The following is a 21,742-nucleotide window of genomic DNA, read 5'->3' as shown; positions in this document are numbered from 1 at the left end:
GCCCACCAGGCTCTGCTGTCCCTGGAATTCTCCAGGCAAGAACACTGGAGTGGGTTGCCATTTCCTTCTCCAATGCATGAAAGTGAAAAGTCAAAGTGAAGTCGCTCAGTCGTGTCCTACCCTCAGCAACCCCATGGGCTGCAGCCTCCCTGGCTCCTCCGTCCATGGGATTTTCCAGGCAAGAGTACTGGAGTGGGTTGCCATTGCCTTCTCCATTGAATGCACTAGAAAACCCAATTCAAACTTGATTTGAGAGAGAGGGGAATTATTTTCTCATTTCTCTAAAATGTTCAGGTTACAGAAGCTTGAGGAATGGTGGATTGAGGAACTAAACTGACTGGCTCTCTTCCTTATGTTGGCTCTTCTTTTGGCAGACATTGATCTTACAGTAAGATGGCTGCCAGGCATCCCCGGCTTTTATCCAATCCACCGAGAAGCTTCAGTGGAAAGAATGAGTACCCCTCATAAATATTTCAACAATTGGCCCAAAACTAAGTCTCACTGGATCTAACTAGTAACATGCCCATTATTGTAAATAATTAGAGAATAAATCTCTCTCTTGAGAGGGTAATTTGTCAAGAAATATCAGAATACCATTACAAAGGAATAATCAATAAATAGATATCCATTGTAGAGAATACCTGATATTTCTATGAGACCATTTTATGGGGAAAGGAACAGATGGTAAAAATACATTCTCATTGTACATGGCAGAGCTTTTCAGTATCTGTAATACACTGTCCAGTCATTCACAAGTCTCCCAGCTTCATCCAAGAAATCTTACTGAGCTGTGTATAAAAATAATTCTGCTGAATATTCAAGGAGAATTAGTTCTTGAAAGGGTCCCCACTTTGTGAAATCCAGGTTCATTTCTGGGTCATTCTTTACTGACTGACTCTCCCACCCTTGGTATATCTATTACCAGTTACTGGAATGAATCCCAGCCACTTTACTCTTTATCTTTGCTCCAAGACCTTGATCGTGTGTTTTATCTGCATATTCCAATTTACTTTCTCTCTCTTGGTTTGATGTTCTCTTGAGCTAAATCTTTATTAAAGAGCCTTCTAAACATAGTTCCAGGCCTCTTATACTTCAGTATTGCCCTTACAGGCAGCCCTATTGGTCAGTTTCTGACTTTTACACATATTCTACTTCTGGGGTAAAATCAGGCACCGAGACCAGCTAAAAGTATTTAAAATCATTTTCTGATGAAGAGAATTAAACTGTAAGAACAGTACATGTGACCTAAGAGGAAGTAACTCAGAAGGTATGCAGTGTCCTTATCCTAAGGAGAGTATATGTGGCCAAGGAGGCAATAGTCCCAGTTCCGCGTTTTTTCAGAGTCAAGCAATTTATCGTTTAATCATTTATATTTCTTTCAGGAAAACCCATCTCAAAATATGTTTATCAGGGAGATAAAAATGTATCTAATAAGCAGTCTTAAGCAATGATTTTTATCCAGGGATAGAGGACCTGGGAGTGGGTGATGTTTATGAATTACATGCAGAATTTCCTGTCCACCCCAATCCCACACCAAAGGTTATAAACCACTGACATAGAGCACAGATCCCTAACCCTAAATTAACTGGAGCTTATTCAAATGCATATTTCTATACCCTAGCCAAGATATAATAAATCAAAATTTCTGAGTGGAAAGTCTGGATACTGATATTTTTAAAAACTTCTTAGATCATTCTGAAGATCAGCCAGGTTTGGGAATTACTAGGATGCAGCATCTGGTCCCAAAGCAAAAGAGAATTAGAACTCAGCAAGCATATGCTCCAATTGAACAGGCAGTTGCTTATCACCCCCTTGCTTGCTTTGAATCAAAAATAATCCAAGCGTTTCTTCATTTGGGGTTTGAGCAGAATGCATCAACAGAGAGCCCACTCTGCAGAAGCCGTGTATCCAAAGGTCCTTCATGGGTGGATTCACTTTAATAGGAAATAGGTCTCTGCACAGGTGACCAGCTTGGTAAACCTGCCACCACACCATTCTACCAATTATCACTACACCCTATTTAGAAAGTCAGGGCAAGTCACTTCCCCATTTGAAAGAGGCAGTAAATCTCCTTATGCAATGAGTATTAATTCTATTTTAGAAGTCCTTAGGTCATACATAAAAAGCAAAATAAAAAACAGATTACTCCATTCAACAGAAAAAAAAAAAGTTCAGGCAAATCAGGCTTTTTATGTAATATGGATTAAACCACTAATGGTGTAATCCAATTAAACCACTTTTCCAATTTTTTTGTTTTTTTTGTTAATCACCACATGTACCCTCTGAGACATCAGAATATATTCTATCTTTATAGTGTGAAAATTAGATAACTAAAGCGAAGTTGTATAAATGTACATTTAATGAAGTAATAAGGTGATCCAACGGCAATTTATAGATAAAAATACAGCCCTGTGTGTATTTGAGAACTATATATACATATAATGAAATATACAAGGTCTCTCATCACCTGGGGTTATTAATGTATTTTTCTTACTGCCTCTCTGGCTACTTGACATCTGTTACTCCAACAGCTTCAGAGCCTACAAAGGCTCCAGCCACCTAAGATTTGTTCCAGCTCTGCCCTATTACACATGCAGTCCAGAGCTAGCTGCCAGCAATGATTCACTAGGCTGCAGATAATACCTGTGGTCTCAGTATTCATCAACACCAAAACACTTTTTCAGAGATATTTGTTTAAAACAGCAAGACTATCAATAAACCAATTATTTACAATTTTGTTAACTATAATAACTTCCCAAAACACAATCCTCTCTCTCCTCTCCCGTTTTCTCATCCCCACACTGCTCAGTGCTAGTACTCCTTTATTCTGCACACTGTGGAATCGTCATCCATCTTTAATTTATTCATTTGTTGACCTTCACTAAAACGAAGTTCTTCCTGAAACATCCAGATTTTTCCAGGAGATATTTCCAATGAAACAACCATGACTGTACTCTCCGTGGACATGCAAGTCAGAAAATGAGATAGGATTCCCCTCTCTTCCCAACCCTAGCTATGATTATTCTGCCCTCATTCAAATCTCAGTTTCTTGGAGTTTCAAGAAATATTGGGCCTTCCTTGTCTTTGGTATTTACAAATCTCATGGTCACTCCACATTCTTTGAGGCCTTACATGCCATAATTCATTCCACGTGTCCATATCAATTCTGTCACAATTCTGAGTGATGACCTCAGCACTAATGATCTTATAATCCTCTTCAGTTTAGTCATTCATTCTTGCCATAAATTACAGTGGTTCCATCTTTGAATTATTGAACTCCCATAATGACTTTGATACTATTGAGTCTTTTGGTACTTTGTCTATCCTTTGCTTTCACTCCTGATCTTACTTGGACCTCACTGATTTCTAAGGCAGTTTTCTTCTCATTTTCTATTGTTATACCACATCCATCTTGGATTCTCTTTCAAAGTTTATCTAGACTTTTTCTTGATCATCTAAGGAAATATTCCATAAATCTTAAATGCATTATTACATAAGCCTAACAAAACTGCAACATTGGAAAAATTCTACTCTATCTCCTTTACTTGTCATCCTTAGTAAAGCTAAAACAGACAACTATAAGGCTTGTGCCATTACAAACATACATATATTTAGATGTATATTTAAATATACATTTTATACACAGAGTAATTTTGTACACATATGTGTGAAGTGATCCCCCCAAAATTTTCACTCTTCTGGGTTATCTTTCAATTAGAGGCTGGCATTTGGTTGACTGCATTTTGCTGTTTCCAAAGATTTGGAATGCCATGCATTTGGCATCTTAATTCCACTAGAACATTGCATAGAGAGTCTGCCTTATTACCGTGCTCACTGAAGTGGGTAAATTCACCCCAGAGTCATCAGAACATGGCCATGAGTAGTTAGCACTCAGGAAGGCACCATTTATTTAACTGGAAAATATAGCAAACTATTAAATAGAACTGGTGCCATGGAATTATGATGCAAAAAATACAACATAAGTACCACAAGAAGAGAATTTAATCATAATTTTCTGTCCTTTCCTATTCTATGTTCATATTTTAATCAACTAAGAATGAGAAATAATAGCTGCTTCTGAATTGTCTCTAACATGGACTATTATTGCTACTTTATTTTTCCATTCCTGAAGTGCAATTCAAAAGAAACTGGGCTTGGTTACTTTGGATGCTTGCCTCATAGAATTATTTATGTTAAAAGTCACAAAACCCCCTGGACTACCATCTGCTCTCTGCAACAGTTCCTGTAATTTCTTTTTGCTTGCTCCAAATCTCCCTTTATATTTCAAGTTTTGTCCCCAAAGTAATTTCTATAAGAATGTGTCTGCATCCAACCTTCTGCAAGTCACCTTCCAATGCCCTGAGTGGTAAGAGGTGCTCATTTTATATCACATGGAGTGAAATAGCTACAGATATTTGGTTTTTGTTCTAAACCAATGTTTGAGTTTATCTGTAAAAAGTATTTATTTATTTTAGGATATATGTTAGAATAGAAGAGAAATATTATAGGTTGCAACAGAGTGGAAGATGGTACAGTCTGGGGAAGTTCAGATATTTTTTAGATTATAAAAAGTTTCAATAAACCAAGGACTGGCTATAAACATACCATTGACTCCATGTCATACTATGCTATTCTTACTGTATTTTCATTAGGATAATAAATTTGTGTCTGCATTTTCTCTAAATGATGTGTGATAAATAATTTTCAGATAAAACATTTATTCAATGAATTATGTAATGGGTAAAAGATAGCATAGACTTTAGTCAAATAAAGGGCTCTTCCCATCACTCTTAACATAAACTAAATGCAAACACTGGTGATCAGAATATAGGATGTAATTACAGTAGAAGATGACTACTGTTCCTTAACTAACAAAAGACCTTCGGAATGTTAGCAGTTTATAGACTGATTATCCTACCAAGATCAAGACCTATTGCACACCTACAGAGAAAAATAAAAAGTAAAATTAACTAATGTAAATTACTTTATTTTAAATTTGTTTTGCATGTATCCATATGAAATTGAATAGCAATTCATATCTAAATTATTATTAAACACACATGGGCACATATATACATGTATGTATGTTCAGTTCAGTTCAGTTCAGTTGCTCAGTCGTGTCTGACTTTTTGCAACTCCATGAACCGCAGGACGCCAGGCCTCCCTGTATATCACCAATTCCCCAAGTCCACCCACACCCATGTCCATTGACTCAGGGATGCCATCCAACCATCTCATCCTCTGTGGTCCCCTTCTCCTCCTGCCCTCAATCTTTCCCAGCATCAGGCTTTTTTCAAATGAGTCAGCTCTTCGCATCAGGTAGCCCAAGTATTGGAGTTTCAGCTTCAGCATGAGTCCTTCCAATGAACACCCAGAACTGATCTCCTTTAGAATGGACTGGTTGGATCTCCTTGTAGTCCAAGGGACTCTTAAGTCTTCTCCAACACCACAGCTCAAAAGCATCAATTCTTCAGTGCCCAGCTTTCTTTATAGTCCAACTCTCACATCCATACATGACCACTGGAAAAACCTTGACTAAATGGACCTTCATTGGCAAAATAATATCTCTGCTTTTTAATATGCTCTCTAGGTTAGTCATAACTTTCCTTCCAAGGAGTAAGCATCTTTTAATATCATGGCTGCAATCAACATCTGCAGTGATTTTGGAGCCCAGAAAAATAAAGTCAGCCACTGTTTCCGGTCTTCCCATCTATTTGCCATGAAGTGATGGCATGTATGTATGTATATACATGTACCTAAATTCATTCTTTTGTTCTATACTGTAAACTTGTAAAGGAAAGATTCATATAATAGGAATTGGGAAGATAAACTTAGGGGTGGGGGGAGAAAGAAACAAATATCCATATCACAGAAGAAAGAAAATAACAAAAACATGCCCTTCTATAGTAAACCAGTAACAGACACCTCCTTTTCCCCAGTCTTTGTGGAGTTAATAGACAACAGAAGAGGTTTGAAGGTTGATTTGGAGGAAATAGCCCCAAAAATCAATAAACAGAAATAATATAGAGAACAGGAACAAATTAAGATCTCCTCTCCCTCAGGTTTGGAGAAGGAAATGGCAACCCACTCCAGTGTTCTTGCCTGGAGAATCCCAGGGACAGGGGAGCCTGGTGGGCTGCCATCGATGGGGTTGCACAGAGTCGGACACGACTGAAGTGACTTAGCAGCAGCAGCAGCTCCCTGGAACAAAATAGAAAGCCCAGAGATAAATCCACACACATATGGACACCTTATCTTTGACAAAGGAGGCAAGAATATACAATGGATTAAAGACAATCTCTTTAACAAGTGGTGCTGGGAAAACTGGTCAACCGCTTGTAAAAGAATGAAACTAGAGCACTTTCTAACACCATACACAAAAATAAACTCAAAGTGGATTAAAGATCTAAATGTAAGACCAGAAACTATAAAACTCCTAGAGGAGAACATAGGCAAAACACTCTCCGACATACATCACAGCAGGATCCTCTATGACCCACCTCCCAAAATATTGGAAACAAAAGCAAAAATAAACAAATGGGACCTAATTAAACTTAAAAGCTTCTGCACAACAAAGGAAACTATAAGCAAGGTGAAAAGACAGCCTTCAGAATGGGAGAAAATAATAGCAAATGAAGCAACTGACAGACAACTCATCTCAAAAATATACAAGCAACTCCTGCAGCTCAATTTCAGAAAAATAAATGACCCAATCAAAAAATGGGCCAAAGAACTAAACAGACATTTCTCCAAAGAAGACATACAGATGGCTAACAAACACATGAAAAGATGCTCAACATCACTCATTATCAGAGAAATGCAAATCAAAACCACTATGAGGTACCATTTCACACCAGTCAGAATGGCTGCGATCCAAAAGTCTACAAGCAATAAATGTTGGAGAGGATGTGGAGAAAAGGGAACCCTCTTACACTGTGGGTGGGAATGCAAACTAGTACAGCCACTATGGAGAACAGTGTGGAGACTGCCTTATGATCCAGCAATCCCACTGCTGGGCATACACACCGAGGAAACCAGAATTGAAAGAGACACGTGTACCCCAATGTTCATCACAGCACTGTTTATAATAGCCAGGACATGGAAGCAACCTAGATGTCCATCAGCAGATGAACGGATAAGCAAGCTGTGGTACATATACACAATGGAGTATTACTCAGCCATTAAAAAGAATACATTTGAATCAGTTTTAATGAGGTGGATGAAACTGGAGCCTATTATACAGAGTGAAGTAAGCCAGAAAGAAAAACACCAATACAGCATACTAACGCATATATATGGAATTTAGAAAGATGGTAGCAATAACCCTGTATACGAGACCGCAAAAGAGACACTGATGTATAGAACAGTCTTTTGGACTTTGTGGGAGAGGGAGAGGGTGGGATGATTTGGGAGAACGGCATTGAAATACATACAATATCATATATGGAACAAGTTGCCAGTCCAGGTTCAATGCACGATACTGGATGCTTGGGGCTGGTGCACTGGGATGACCCAGAGGGATGGTATGGGGAGGGAGGAGGAAGGAGGGTTCAGGATGGGGAACACATGTATACCTGTGGCGGATTCATTTCGATATTTGTCAAAACCAATACAATATGGTAAAGTTTAAAAATAAAATAAAATTAAAAAAAAAAAAAAGAAGAGTTCAGTGATGAGAAATCACAGTTTGAGTGAGGAGTTTAAGCAGCTGGTGTTAACCACATGATCTGCAGATTCTTAGCAAGGTATAAAGACAGCGGCATGACCAGAAAGGTTTTACAAAAAACCCCAAAACGTAGGGTATGTTATGTACAAAGAATAGTTCTGGGGAAAGAAAGATGTGCCCAGAATGGGTCTTGAGAGCTGTTCAGGTTAGTCTGTTCAGTGGAATTGCAGCAAAATGGCAGCCCTTAAATTTGAATTATAAAACAGAATATTTAAAGCCTCCCCCCGCATTCCATGCCTATCAACCAGCTTGCACCAAGATTGTATGTGTGGTTGTAAGTGTGTAAGTTTTCTACTGCTGCTGTCAAAATCACTACAAACTTAGTGGTTTAAAACAATACAAACCCATTATTTTATAGTTCTGTAGGTCAGAATACTAACACCATCTCAATGGGCTGAAATCCAGATGTCAGCTGGTCTACACTCTCTTCTGGAGGCTCTAAGAGAAAAATCTGTTCCCTTCCCTTTTTCAGCTTCTAGAAGGTGCCTGCATTCCTTAGCACCATCTTCCACATCCCTGTCTTCTGTCTCCAAAGCCAGAAATGTCTCTTCTCTCTGATTGTTCTTCAGTGGTCATTGCTCTTTTTCTGACTTCAGCCCAGAAAAGCTTTCCACCTTAAAAACGTGTATGATTAGATTGGATACACTTGAATAATCCAGTCTAATCTCCCTAACTCAAGGTTCTTATCTTTAATTATATCTGCAAAGGTCCTTTTGCCATGCAAATTAACATTATCACAGCTTCCTGCCTACAACATAAGGATAGAGTGTTAGCAGACACAAAAGAAGCAAATGGGTTTTAAGACACAGAGTTTTGAAAGAAGAAATGCTCAAGGCACAAGGATTCAACACAGTCATTTTTTATAATCTTCCTGCATCTGTGTGATAAAAAAATTTGAGATAGCAGTATTTAAGATGTATCTATGGATGCCAGGGAAAAACATAATCACATGAAGCCAATTACCTAGAGAAACTCATGAAAACAGTTACACTGAAACAGGTGCTATACAAAGCCAGGGATGGAAAGGAAAATTCAAATACCTAGTAGAGAGATCCAAAAAAATCAGTAAGATTCAGTTCATAGCTCACAATACGACATACATATATACCTGCAGATAGGCGTAAAAATTATTCCTCTTTTTAACATAACTTTTTAATAATGCTATTTTAATGTCATGAAATCTTTGTAAAGCATGGATTTAGATTACATAATTTTATATGTGCTCTATAGGTTACACATAATAAAATTAGTGATGTTCAATTTATACACTATAGTATCTTTATTCTTTCAGTGAGTATGAGAAAAGTTAGAGATTTCTTACAAATATATTAGTTCTTTATTGCATGATGAAATTTCCTCTTGTCAAAATGTGTTACTAGAATTAATTTAGTTATACTCTCGTTGCAAGTTGCAGTCATTTTAGCCAGTTGTCCTGACTCACTAGTTATGTCTAAACATGAAAAATATATCAGAGAATTGAGGCCATTATGTGAAGAAAATATTGTATCTTTTTCATCTGAATTATACAACTAATTGAGGCCAAGAGGTTCAGGTATCTTAATTTGGAGGCTTTCTAAACTTTCTAAAAGTCTCTGAACTTTCTATGTATAGATACCATCTAAGGAAAGTAAATATTATGAGCAAGTTTTTATATTAATTAAATTCTTGAGTAATTAGATAATGATATATGTTTGATACATCATCATCTCTGTACATTTATGGGAATGTAATAGAGAAAGGGACTTTACATTTGCAGGTGGTTTTTGTGTACCAGGTACTGGGCTTTATGCTTCTATACATTTAATTATTGCACTAATAATGAGCAATAACTATCTTTGTTTTTATTTCACACAAAAAATAAAACTAAACACAGGGAATTTAAGTAACTTGTTCAAGTTTCCATGCGTGCATGCATGCTCAGTCCCTTCAGTCATGTCCAACTCTTTGCAACCCCAAGGACTGTATCCCACCAGGATCCTCTCTCCATGGGATTCTCCAAACAAGAATACTGGATGGGTTGCCATTCCCTCCTCCAGGGGGTCTTATACTTAAGTGGCAAAATTGAAATAGACATTTTTATTTGAACAATATTTATAAATAAACTATTTGTCAGTATAGTATATAAGTATATTATTTTTCAGTATAATATACTGCTCCAAAAATTACACCAATCTGAATGATACCACAGAATCAGAAGAAAAATAAGAAAACTTCCTAGCATCACCTCTCTCAACAGTGTCACTGAAACCATAAGGATTTCCAGATACCTTCCTTTGACCCACAGCAGTTCATGGTGTGCTCGCATGTGTCCTTGAGAAGTAGTTGCCATCTTCCATTACCTCCAGTGGGTTTTCTAGGCTTGTCACCATGATTGTCACCCGAACCAAGTGGAGGACTAAACCTTCAAGCTACTCCCCCAGTAGGTGCCTGGTGTCAGCTCTGCCATAACTTCCTATTGATCTTTCCTGGACTCTTGCTCTTCATCAGTCCTGAAACAGAATTTCTTCTTTCTGCCTCAGTGATTACAGCACAAACATGACATTGGGAAATGTCCCTTTCTCCTTTAGCTCTGTCCTGTATCTTTGTTTTATTACTGAAGATTTCACAGAATAACTTTTTATTTGAATCAGTCTTTATTGAGGTCACCTGTCCTTGAGACTTCATCACTTGTCCTGCGTCGAAGATCGACTAACATTGCCCTCAGTCTGACTAAAACTTAAACAGATTTCTTCCTGACTATAAGCCCCTGACCTCCCTTTTCTTAGTGCATCTACTTTAGGGAATTTGAAATTGTGAATTCTTTTTCTTCTGCTTTGAAATGTATGTAATTCTTCTCCTAGACTCTTGCCAGTTTTAAAACCCAGGAAATGTCTTTCTCAAGGACTTGGGAAACATGTCTTTGAAATGTAAACACTGAAATATATGGCATCCCAGTCTTCTAGTATCTGTGGGGAAATGGGAGCCTAACTTTGACGGCTGCCAATTAACAAACACAGATGGTGTAATAGCAGAGAGAAATATTTGCAAACCCAGGAAACTCAATGTGTTCAATATCTCACTGATCAACCTATTCCCCAATGCCCATCAGTACTTTTCTATTAGCTCATTTTGGCACTCAAAAGGGCTTCTCTGGTGGCTCAGATAGTAAAGAATCTGCCTGGATTTGACCCCTGGGTCAGGAATATCCCTTGGAGAAGGGAATGGCTACCCACTCCAGTATCCTTGCCTGGAGAATTCCCTGGACAGAGGAGCCTGGTGGGCCACAGTCCATGGGATGGCAAACAGTCGGACACAACTGAGCAACTAACACTTATCTGAAGTCTATCACTGAAGTCCTCAAAAACCCTTCATCTTTTGTTTCAGTGTAGTTGAGTTTAGTCTCTTGCCCCTGTCGCAATAGTCAGAAATAGTCTTCCTTGCTTATCTAAATTTATCAGTGCCATTTTTGCTTTGACACCAGTGTGGGGGTTGGGGGACAATCTCAGTGTCTTAGAATGGGATGTGTTAGATATATTAGACCTTGGTTTTTCCATCTACCATAATATACTTCAACCCTCTCTTTCCTCAGGATGACTCCATTCCCTTCTGAGGACATTACAATGAAGGAGAGACCATTCTTTCACTGTAGGTTTGCTGTCTTAGTCCTGGAGGTCCACATGTACTTCAGACTCATAGTTAACATGTAAATTAGCTCTCAGTTGGCTGATTCAGTGAGCATTCAGGACAAGCCTAGACATAGACAAATTTGTCATATGTATGCAGCCCAAGCTCTCACTCTGGAAACACCATTACAAAAATAGAGAGAAATTATCCATTAGCAGGAGATTCAATAAACCTTAAAGGAGGAAGCCTTGTATATAATGTTCAACTTTGTGTAGTAATATAGTCAATGTGTGTATATATATATATATTGAACTTTTTATTTTGTACTGAGGAAGGCAACGACACCCCACTCCAGTACTCTTGCCTTGAAAATCCCATGGGTGGAGAAGCTTGGTGGGCTGCAGTCCATGGGGTCTCGAAGAGTCGGACACGACTGAGCGACTTCACTTTCACTTTTTACTTTCATGCATTGGAGAAGGAAATGGCAACCCACTCCAGTGTTCTTGCCTGGAGAATCCCAGGGACGGGGGAGCCTGGTGGGCTGCCATCTATGGGGTCGCACAGAGTCAGACACGACTGAATCGACTTAGCAGCAGCAGCAGCAGCATAACCAATTAAAAATGTAGTGATAGTTTCAGGTGAACAGTGAAGGGACTCAGCCATACATATACATGTACTCAAAATATATATTTTTAAAATGACCAAATCCATTAACATACAAAGAAAGGCAAAAATCTATTGGCATAAAAAAGCACAATTATATTGTTGACTACACACATATGAGGCAAATAAATTAACTTCCTTTTCTTCCAAACCTGTAATAAGATGCTATTCAGAACTGTCTGTAATAAAATACTATAATGTCACTGCACAGAATCTACCAGATATTTGTGAAACACAAAGCACTGCAAGTAAAATAGCATTCAGAGGTGCCATGACACAAGAGGTATCTAATTCCTGTGACATCTCATGGTGCCTTTAACATTATTCATGTTCAAACATTGTACACAATAGTAAACTGTTATGAAGTCAGTTCCAAGTAGTTTAAATATGGCTGTTTTCAAGTAATAAAAAGATAAATGCAAATGACTCAAATTGAACATATACTTTTGACTTGAAATAATAGACTTGCCAGAGGTTTATAGTAATCATAACTCAGTATCTCTTTGTTAAAAATATTATCATCAATAAATACAGAACACTTGAATAACTTAAAACTTCTCAGTGCCTGTGGAGAAAACTTTACTGTTATCTGAATATGTTTGTACCTTTATTTATCTATTGATTCAGAGAAACAGGTAAAGCAGTTGCTGTCAGGAATCAGCCAGTTTGGTTTTCTATAGGAAATATAGCCTGGCAGCTTCAATAAAAACAGAGGCTTCCAATTAACTCCCTCTATTACATGGAAAAGGTAATCTTTCAGCCAAAGCCAGAGTACAGGGGAAGAAAGGCAGACAAGAGAAGAATAAAAAATAGGGACCAAAAAAGAAAAAACTAGACAGAGAAGTTCTTAACTGTGGCTGCGAATTCAGAATACCTGCGGAGCTTTCAAATAATACTAACAGTTAGGCCTTATCTCCAGGGATTTTAACTTAATTGGTTGGTGTGAACTCCATATTTATTATTTCTTAAAGCTTCCCAGATAATTCTGTTGTAGAAATGTTTGAAAACCATTAAAAATATAGGATGTCCATGAGTCCTGAGATAATTTTTGATCAACTGTCTATTAATTGACAAGAATCTTACTTGATAAGACTTCTTAGCTATTAGAACTGTATGAATGTCATAATGATCTGAGTGAATATATTAGCAAAATCAGAGTTGAGGTTCTAAATGTCAACACAGGAAATGGCACAAAGAGCCTCTCAGTTTGAATAAATAAGTAAATTATAAGCAAAGTCATAATTCTTATTTTCTTTGGCTTCAAGGGAAACAGCTACCTCCAAGATATCAATATAGTATGAAAAACTGTTGCAAAGATGCTTCTTATTCAAAAGAATGAAAGAGAATCACAAAAAGTTTGTGCTTGCTATTTAAACAACTCACAACAAGGAAAGTGACCCCAACCCAGTCTTTCCTTAACTCCAGTTGTTATCATTGTGCAGAGAATTAGACTTTAAGTTATATAAACCAGAGGGAACCACAGAATCGTATGTTTATTTGGTCCAATCTGTTTACTTTTACAATCTTTCTCATTTTGACTACTTTAGTGAAATACAATATGAAAAAGGGAAGTGAAAGTGATGTCTGACTCTTTGCAACCCCACGGACTGTAGCCTATCAGGCTCCTCTGTCCATGGAATTTTCCAAGCAAGAGTACTGGAGTGGGTTGCCATTTCCTTTTCTGGGTAGCTTATAAACAATAGACTTTTCTTTCTCATAATTTTGGATGCTGGAAGTCCAAGATCAGGGTGCCACCAGGGTTACGATCTGGTGAGGGCCCTTTTCCAGGTTTCAGATTGCTGTCCTCTAGCTCTGCCCTCTTTACATGGTGAGAAATGAATTAGAGCTCTCTCTTGTGTCTCTTTTAGAAGAGAACTAATCCCATTCAGTCCTTATGTCCAGACTGTTTTAAGCTTGTCTATCCTGCCAGCAATGAGAGGAAAAGGCTCAATGTCTATGGTAGGCAGAATAATGACTCCACAGATGTCCATACCATAATCCTCAGAACCTGTAGATACATGTTGTTAAATAGAAACAGTAATTAATGTTTCAGGATGAACTAGAGTAATTAAGGCTGCTAATCATCTGGCATGTGATGGAAAGATTTATCCTGTATTATCCAGGTGAGTATATTGTTATCACAAGGGTCATTATGAGAGAGAGAGGAAGGCAGTTGGTGAGAGTCACTGTGATCTACTTTGAGGAAGAGTCAACTGAGCACTACTGGCTTTGAAAATGGAAGTGGCACTGATTCAAGGAATTTCAAAGCCTCCTCTAAAAACTTTAAAAACATAAGAAAATGGACTCACCCCTTGAAAGGATCACAGCCTTGCTGACACAGTGAGACCCATTTTGAACTTCTGACCTCCAGAACTTAATATATTTCTGTGGTTTTAAACAATTCCATGTGCAGTTATTTGTTACAATGGCAGTAGGAAATTAATAGAGTGTATACAGACTAAGAGTTAAACTGTCTTGAACCCAGATTTGACCTTATTTAGGGCTCCCCTTGGAGAAGGCAATGGCACTCCACTCCAGTACTCTTGCCTGGAAAATCCCATGGACGGAGGGGACTGGAGAGTTGCAGTCCATGGGGTCGCTAGGAGTCGGACACGACTGAGTGACTTTACTGTATTTTTTCACTTTCATGCATTGGAGAAGGAAATGGCAACCCACTCCAGTGTTCTTGCCTGGAGAATCCCAGGGACGGGGGAGCCTGGTAGGCTGCCGTCTATGGGGTCACAGAGTTGGACACAACTGAAGCGACTTAGCAGCAGCAGCAGCAGGGCTTCCCTTGTGGCTCAGATGGTAAAGAGTCTGCCTACAATGCAGGAGACCTGGGTTCAATCCCTGCATCAGGAAGATCCCCTGGAGAAGGAAATGGCAACCCACTACAGTATTCTTGCCAGGAAAATCCCATGGATGGAGGAGGCTGGTGGGCTACAGTCCATGGGGTTGCAAAGTGTTGGACTGAGCGACTTCACTTTCACTTTCACTTTCAGGCTCTAGTCTGTAATTTTCTTGATTTGCAAACTCTTCTTGATCACGCAACTTCCATTTGGACACTTGGTCCAATTTTTCTCATCCTTTGACTTAAGGCGTTCTGTTGATTTCAATTTCCTTGTCTGAAACTTACATGAATTACTATTTGGTTAAAAAAAAAATCCCTTCCATCTGAAACTTGCCCCCAAGAACACATTGACAAGAGGAATCTTATAAGCACAAATCTGATCTATTTCAATTTCCCAAGCAGAAACTAATCATCATATTCCAACTATTCGTTTGTGAAAACTACTGTGAGTTTTATAGCTGAATAAGGCTATAATATGTGCATAAAGCATCAACAGATGATAAATCCAAGATTTTAAAAATTTCCTGTTCATTAGAAAAGAAATAGAATAGAGCTGGCCTGAGCGACTGATCTGATCTGATCTGAATGTTAAAGTAAATAAATCTGCCATCTACTGGTGTCCAATGAAAACTACAAGCATGAAGCCTTTTATTCATATTTGGTACCACACAGCTGTAATATACAAAGTTTAGCTATGAAAGCAATTTTTGTCATTTCATGAAAACCAATAATAACCAATATACTGTTTTCTGCCACTTTTTGAGAATACACATTCATTTATCTTGTCTCATTTGCTGAACCCTATTTATGATAGCAGAAAGTAAGCCCTGAGATATGTAATTAAATTATGTCCATGTTCATAGTCCCTCTGTACAAGAGGCCATTTTCAAGATTATTTCTGTTCTTACTGCCTGAACAAACATATAAAAGAATTTTTTAAATGAAATCTGACTGTGCATACACACTCATACACATTCTGTGCCTAAGTACTCACACACTCACACACACACACAAAAGGATTTTGCTTCCAGGTGTCCTATGTGTCCTAAATCAAAACCACAAATCTGTTGATGTCCTGCTGAGTAAAGGACATCTTGAGGATTACTAGATAATAAAGAGCATCCTCTGATAAATAAATGATATTATAATGGAAAAATCAATCCTGTTTTTGACATTTATGAGCATTCAGTTTTCAGTGTCACTTTAGGAATATGATGACACTGTGGTTATATTTATAATAATTTAACACTTCAGTGCTCTTTGATTAACCTTTTGTGGCCTGAATTTCTGTATACTTTTCTCTCTGTGAAAAAAGGAAAAAAGGAAAAAAAAAAAAACACTCAATAGCTATAGTTTGGGATGGGAGCTTTCAGCCAATGGAGGATGTTGAATCTATTCATGGTAATTTAGCCTCTATACATCGAGTGACTAAAATCTGGTGACATACACTTGAAGGAGTTACAAAATCATATTTCAACCAGTACATGAGTAAGTCGCTCAGTATGCAGAGGGCAGATTACAATGAATAGAATAAACAACCTCTGCAGCTTAGATCTCAAGTTAGAATTTTCTGAATTTCCTAAAAGTGGGTCTAAATGCAAGGGAGACTGCAATATATAAGAGAAAATTGTGAGAAATTAAAACATTAAGGCACTAAGGTGACCTTGGAGATTGTGAAACTAAGACAAAAAAAATTTCATGAAATCTTTAACCAATTCAAAATTAGTAAGGATATATAACATTCATGCAATGTTGGGAGAAAACAATGGCATGAACTGTGCATAAATGCCAAGAAATGTAAAATAAGGTCATGTTCTTCACTGAGCCTATTAGATTTGTCAGATCATTCAGGCCAGGAATTTTACTCCTATAACAAGAAACAGTGGATCAAGCTCCCTCTACCCCTTATGTGAAATGGGACATTTATATGCAACAACTGATCATGTCAATGGCAGAAACTGTGTAGGAGAGATAATGTGATCAATCCCAGTATCTCTAATTAGTGTTCATATGGGCTAAACTATGTCAAGAAAGCCCAGGAGAGGGCACAGCTGGTAGTACTAATTACAGTTAAGGATCAAGCAATTAAAATAAAATGATTAGACTTGTACAGGCCAGAGTGTAAGGATAACAGGAAACTAGCTAAGTATCTTTGCTGTAACATTTGAGAATGTTTCCTGGGAAAAACAGAGATAGGATCAAGGCATGCCTCTGTGGAAGGCTCATATAAGTGATAGATAAAATATTTTTTGTTTGATTTTTGAACTTTTTAGGGATGCAACATTTGGAAATTGATCTTGGACAAAGAGGTGTAAGCATCTTACAAAGAAATGAGACATGTTAGATATGTTTTAATAAATTACCTTTTGATAATTTATTTTCTCTTTTCACACTTGGTCTAGTAATAGTTTGGGTAAAGGATTCTGTATTAAAATTTGACTAGGAATTTCAAGCTTCATAGCTGAGGGTCTAGACTTATAATTCCAAGTTCAACTAATTATGTCTGTCCTTCTTAAAATCTCACCCATAAACATAAGATTAAAGTCACAAGAAAGCCTATAAACATCTTGTGATTTTTCTATTTCTAGATTCAGGTAAATTTACAAGTTCTATAGTGGAATAAGTTAAAACACATTTATCTTCATTAATATAAAGCATAGCTATCTTCAGTGATCCAGACCAATGAGAAAAATATGAGATACAAAATGTAGAAATTAATATGGCTCTGGAGTACTGTTTCCACAGGAGAAGAGGGGGACGACAGAGGATGAGATGGTTGGATGGCATCACCGACTCAATGGACATGGGTTTGGGTAGACTCCGGGAGTTGGTGATGGACAGGGAGGCCTGGCATGCTGCAGTTCATGGGGTCGCAAAGAGTCGGACATGACTGAGTGACTGAACTGAACTGAACTGGAATACTGTTTGAATTTTTTCAAACATGCTTCCACTCTGGGAGTGCTGAGATGGTGCCAATACACCCTAGAGATACTTTATCCCTCAAAAAAGCCTTTGAGAATAACTAAAAACATAGACAAGCCCCTATATATGGACTAAGATACTCTAAAGAAATACAGTACAATAAATTTACCATTATACTGAACAATTGACAAAGAGTCAAGAGTTGTTCTGGATGAATTTTCATGCATTATCAGTAATTCTGAATGAAATCTTACAACATAAGATCCATGTTAATGTTTCATAGGCATCAAAGAAGGTTAACCTTACTCCAATAAGCAGCAGACCTGAGATTAGGTCCCAGGTTGATTTGACTTCAACCATCATACCATGAGGGCTCTCTATTGCTGGCTTCACTGGGAACACTTAGAAGAGAAAAAAAGTAATCTTGTGAATTACTAGACAAGGGAGAGGGATTGCAAGAAGGGGATGGTCAGTGAACATGTTCACTGAGTTATGGCCAGGAAGAGACTTTTGTAAAAAAACCCATTTCTGACTCCTGAGAACTAACATAGCTTCTTAACGAAAGGGGAAGTAACTATGTGTAATTGCATTTGTCATTAACCTTAAGCTGGCCTCTCATTCCATTTTTGTGCTGTTCAATCAGAGTGGACTCAGAGGAACCCAAAGCCTTGAGCTTCCAACAATGACCACCAGCTACAGGAGCTACAGCATAGGCAGAAAGACTGACTCTAGCCCAAACTAGAAACTCATGAGTGGCATAAGCAGTAGGCTACAGATGCTGACCTGAAGCAGAGGCAGACTGGGGAGGGGATAGACTTCAGCAGAAATGAAATCGAGAATATCTAAAGATAGTGTGAAGTTAGCATATAAGAAGAGAGGAGCACAGACTTTTGAATGGACTTCTCCCAGAGCACTGGAGACAAAGGTCTGCCAACATTAAATAAGCTGAGAAAGAAGGAAAGAGGCTTTTCCTCCTGGCTCCACGTCACCCAAACACAGAGAGAAAGACACATGGCTGCTGGGAGTCTGGTTTAAATGAAAGTCCTAGGGGATAACAACATCTCTTTCAAAGCCTGGTTCATGTAAAGGCTTCTGCTTCTTGTTGTGCTAATAAATCCTTGAAGTTAATGTCCATATATCATTATAATAGAGTTTTTCTAAACTGAATTCAATGGGGAGACATGTTTATGATAATTTTATTTACTTTAAAGAACATTATAGAAGGTGTGTTTATTTTATACAGCTATTAGCAAACTGTGTTGCCACAAATCTTTATATAATTCTTTCTAAGCAAGACAGGGAACTCAAAAGCTATTAAGGGAGGAATTGAACAAATTTGACTATACCGATATTTTTTATATTATACCATAAACTGAACAAAAGTTGTTACAATTAGGAAGAAAATATTTGTAAAACATATACTAAGCAAAGAATGAATGTCTCTAATAGGCAAGGATAGCTGACAAATTTTTAAAACTTAGTAAAAATATAAAGTATTAGAGATGCAGGTTCAATCCCTACTCAGGGGAACTAAGATCCCACTTGCCACAGGGCAACTCAGCCTGCATACCACAACTAGAGAAGCCCCCATGCTTCGGCGAAAAGTCCATGTACCACAATAAAGAACCAGTGCAGCCAAAATTAAAAAAAAAGAAAAAGAAAAATTATTAAAACAGCCAAATATCTGAAGAAGAAAAGCTAATGGTAAATAGGCATATTAAAGGAAACTCAGGATAATAGTTAAGCATATAAAAATTAAAGCAACAATGAGAAGACATGTTTTACTCATTAGGTAGTTTTGACCAATAGGGTACACCAGAAGAAACACAAAGCCAATTTCTAGCCTAGTATTTAAGAGGGTGATGTATTAGGGTTACCCAGAGAAACACCACCAATAAGATATCTTCAAATACAGAGGGATTTATTATGCAGAATCAACTCATGATTATGGAGACTAAAATGTCTCAAAACATGCCAAGGCCAGTGATGCAGATCCAGTCCAAACCTGAAGACCTGAGAATCAGAGGGGCCAATGGTGTTAAGTTCCAGTTTCAAGTCAAAGGTTTGAGAACCAGGAGCATCAGTGTCCAAGGAGAAGACGGATGTCCCAGCACAACCAGAGAGAGAAGCTTACCCTTCCTTCATCTTTTTTGTCATACTCAGGCCCTGTATAGATTGGATGATGTCCACCCACATCATGAGGACATATCCACTTTACTCAGAATTTAAATGCTAGCTTCTTCCTGTAATACTTTCACAAACATATCCAGAAATAATGTTTTACCATTTACTGGGCATTCCTTAGCCCAGTCAAGAAGACAGGTATTAATCATCAATGATAAGCAGATTATTCCTTAGTTTCTTTGAACCCTGAGCTACCAGATAAGAAGTCCACTCCTTTGCTTGAGAGATCACATGGGGAGGTCCTGAAGGGGAAAGGCCTGGCTGAGACATCCTGCTGCCATTCCCATGAAAAAGTCAGGCATTTGAGTAAAAAAGCTCTACTAATTGAGTGGACTCTAGACCCACAAGACTCTACTCAATTATTCACTACCAAGTGACTCCAGACAATGTACAACAGAAAAATTACTGAGTCAAGCACTGCCTAAAATTTTGACTTACAAAACATACCTATATATACAATGGTATATTAATTAGTTAGTTAGTTCAGTCACTCAGTCGTGTTTGACTCTTTGCGACCCCATGAATCACAGCACGCCAGGCCTCCCTGTCCATCACCAACTCCCAGAGTTCACTCAGACTCACGTCCATCGAGTCAGTGATGCTGTCCAGCCATCTCATCCTCCGTCATCCCCTTCTCCTCCTGCCCCCAATCCCTCCCAGCATCAGAGTCTTTTCCAATGAGCCAACTCTTCGCATGAGGTGGACAAAGTACTGGAGTTTCAGCTTTAGCATCATTGCTTCCAAAGAAATCCCAGGGCTGATCTCCTTCAGAATGGACTGGTTGGATCTCCTTGCAGTCCAAGGGACTCTCAAGAGTCTTCTCCAACACCACAGTTCAAAAGCATCAATTCTTCAGTGCTCAGCTTTCTTCACAGTCCAACTCTCACATCCATACATGACCACTGGAAAAACCATAGCCTTGACTAGATGGACCTTTATTGGCAAAGTAATGTCTCTGCTTTTGAATATGCTATCTAGGTTGGTCATAACTTTCCTTCCAAGGAGTAAACGTCTTTTAATTTCATGGCTGCAGTCACCACCTGCAGTGATTTTGGAGCCCCAAAAAATAAGTCTGACACTGTTTCCCCATTTATTTGCTGTGAAGTGATGGGACCAGATGCCATGATCTTCGTTTTCTGAATGTTGAGCTTTAAGCCAACTTTTTCACTCTCCCCTTTCACTTTCATCAAGAAGTTTTTTAGTTCCTCTTCCCTTTCTGCTATAGGGTGGTGTCATCTGCATATCTGAGGTTATTGATATTTCTCCTGGTAATCTTGATTCCAGCTTGTGCTTCTTCCAGCCCAGCATTTCTCATGATGTACTCTGCATATAAGTTAAATAAGCAGGGTGAAAATGGTATACTACTTAGCAATAAAAAAATAAAAACTTGCCACTTGTGACAATATGGATGAATCTAGAGGGCTGAGTGAAATGTCAGACAAGGACAAATACTGCATGATATCACTTACATGTGGAATCTAAGGGAAAAAGTAAAACAAAACAAAAACAAATTCATGGATACAGAGAACAAACAAGTGATTACCAGAAGGAAGGAATTTGGGGGGTTTGTAAAATAGGTTAAGGGGAATTCAGAGGTACAGACCTCCAGTTATATAATAAGTCCCAAGATACAATATAGAGCATAAGAAATATGGCCAATAACTTTGCAATAACTCTGTATGGGGACAGGTGATTACTAATCATAGCAATCATTTCATAATGTATACAAATGTAAAATCACTATGTAGCACATCCAAAACAAACATATGTCATCTATTAATATATTTCAATGA

This window comes from Bison bison, unplaced genomic scaffold, assembly GCF_000754665.1.
Source record: "Bison bison bison isolate TAMUID 2011002044 unplaced genomic scaffold, Bison_UMD1.0 scf7180017864209, whole genome shotgun sequence".
Classification (NCBI taxonomy): Eukaryota; Metazoa; Chordata; class Mammalia; order Artiodactyla; family Bovidae; genus Bison; species Bison bison.
This window is presented reverse-complemented; position numbering follows the sequence as displayed.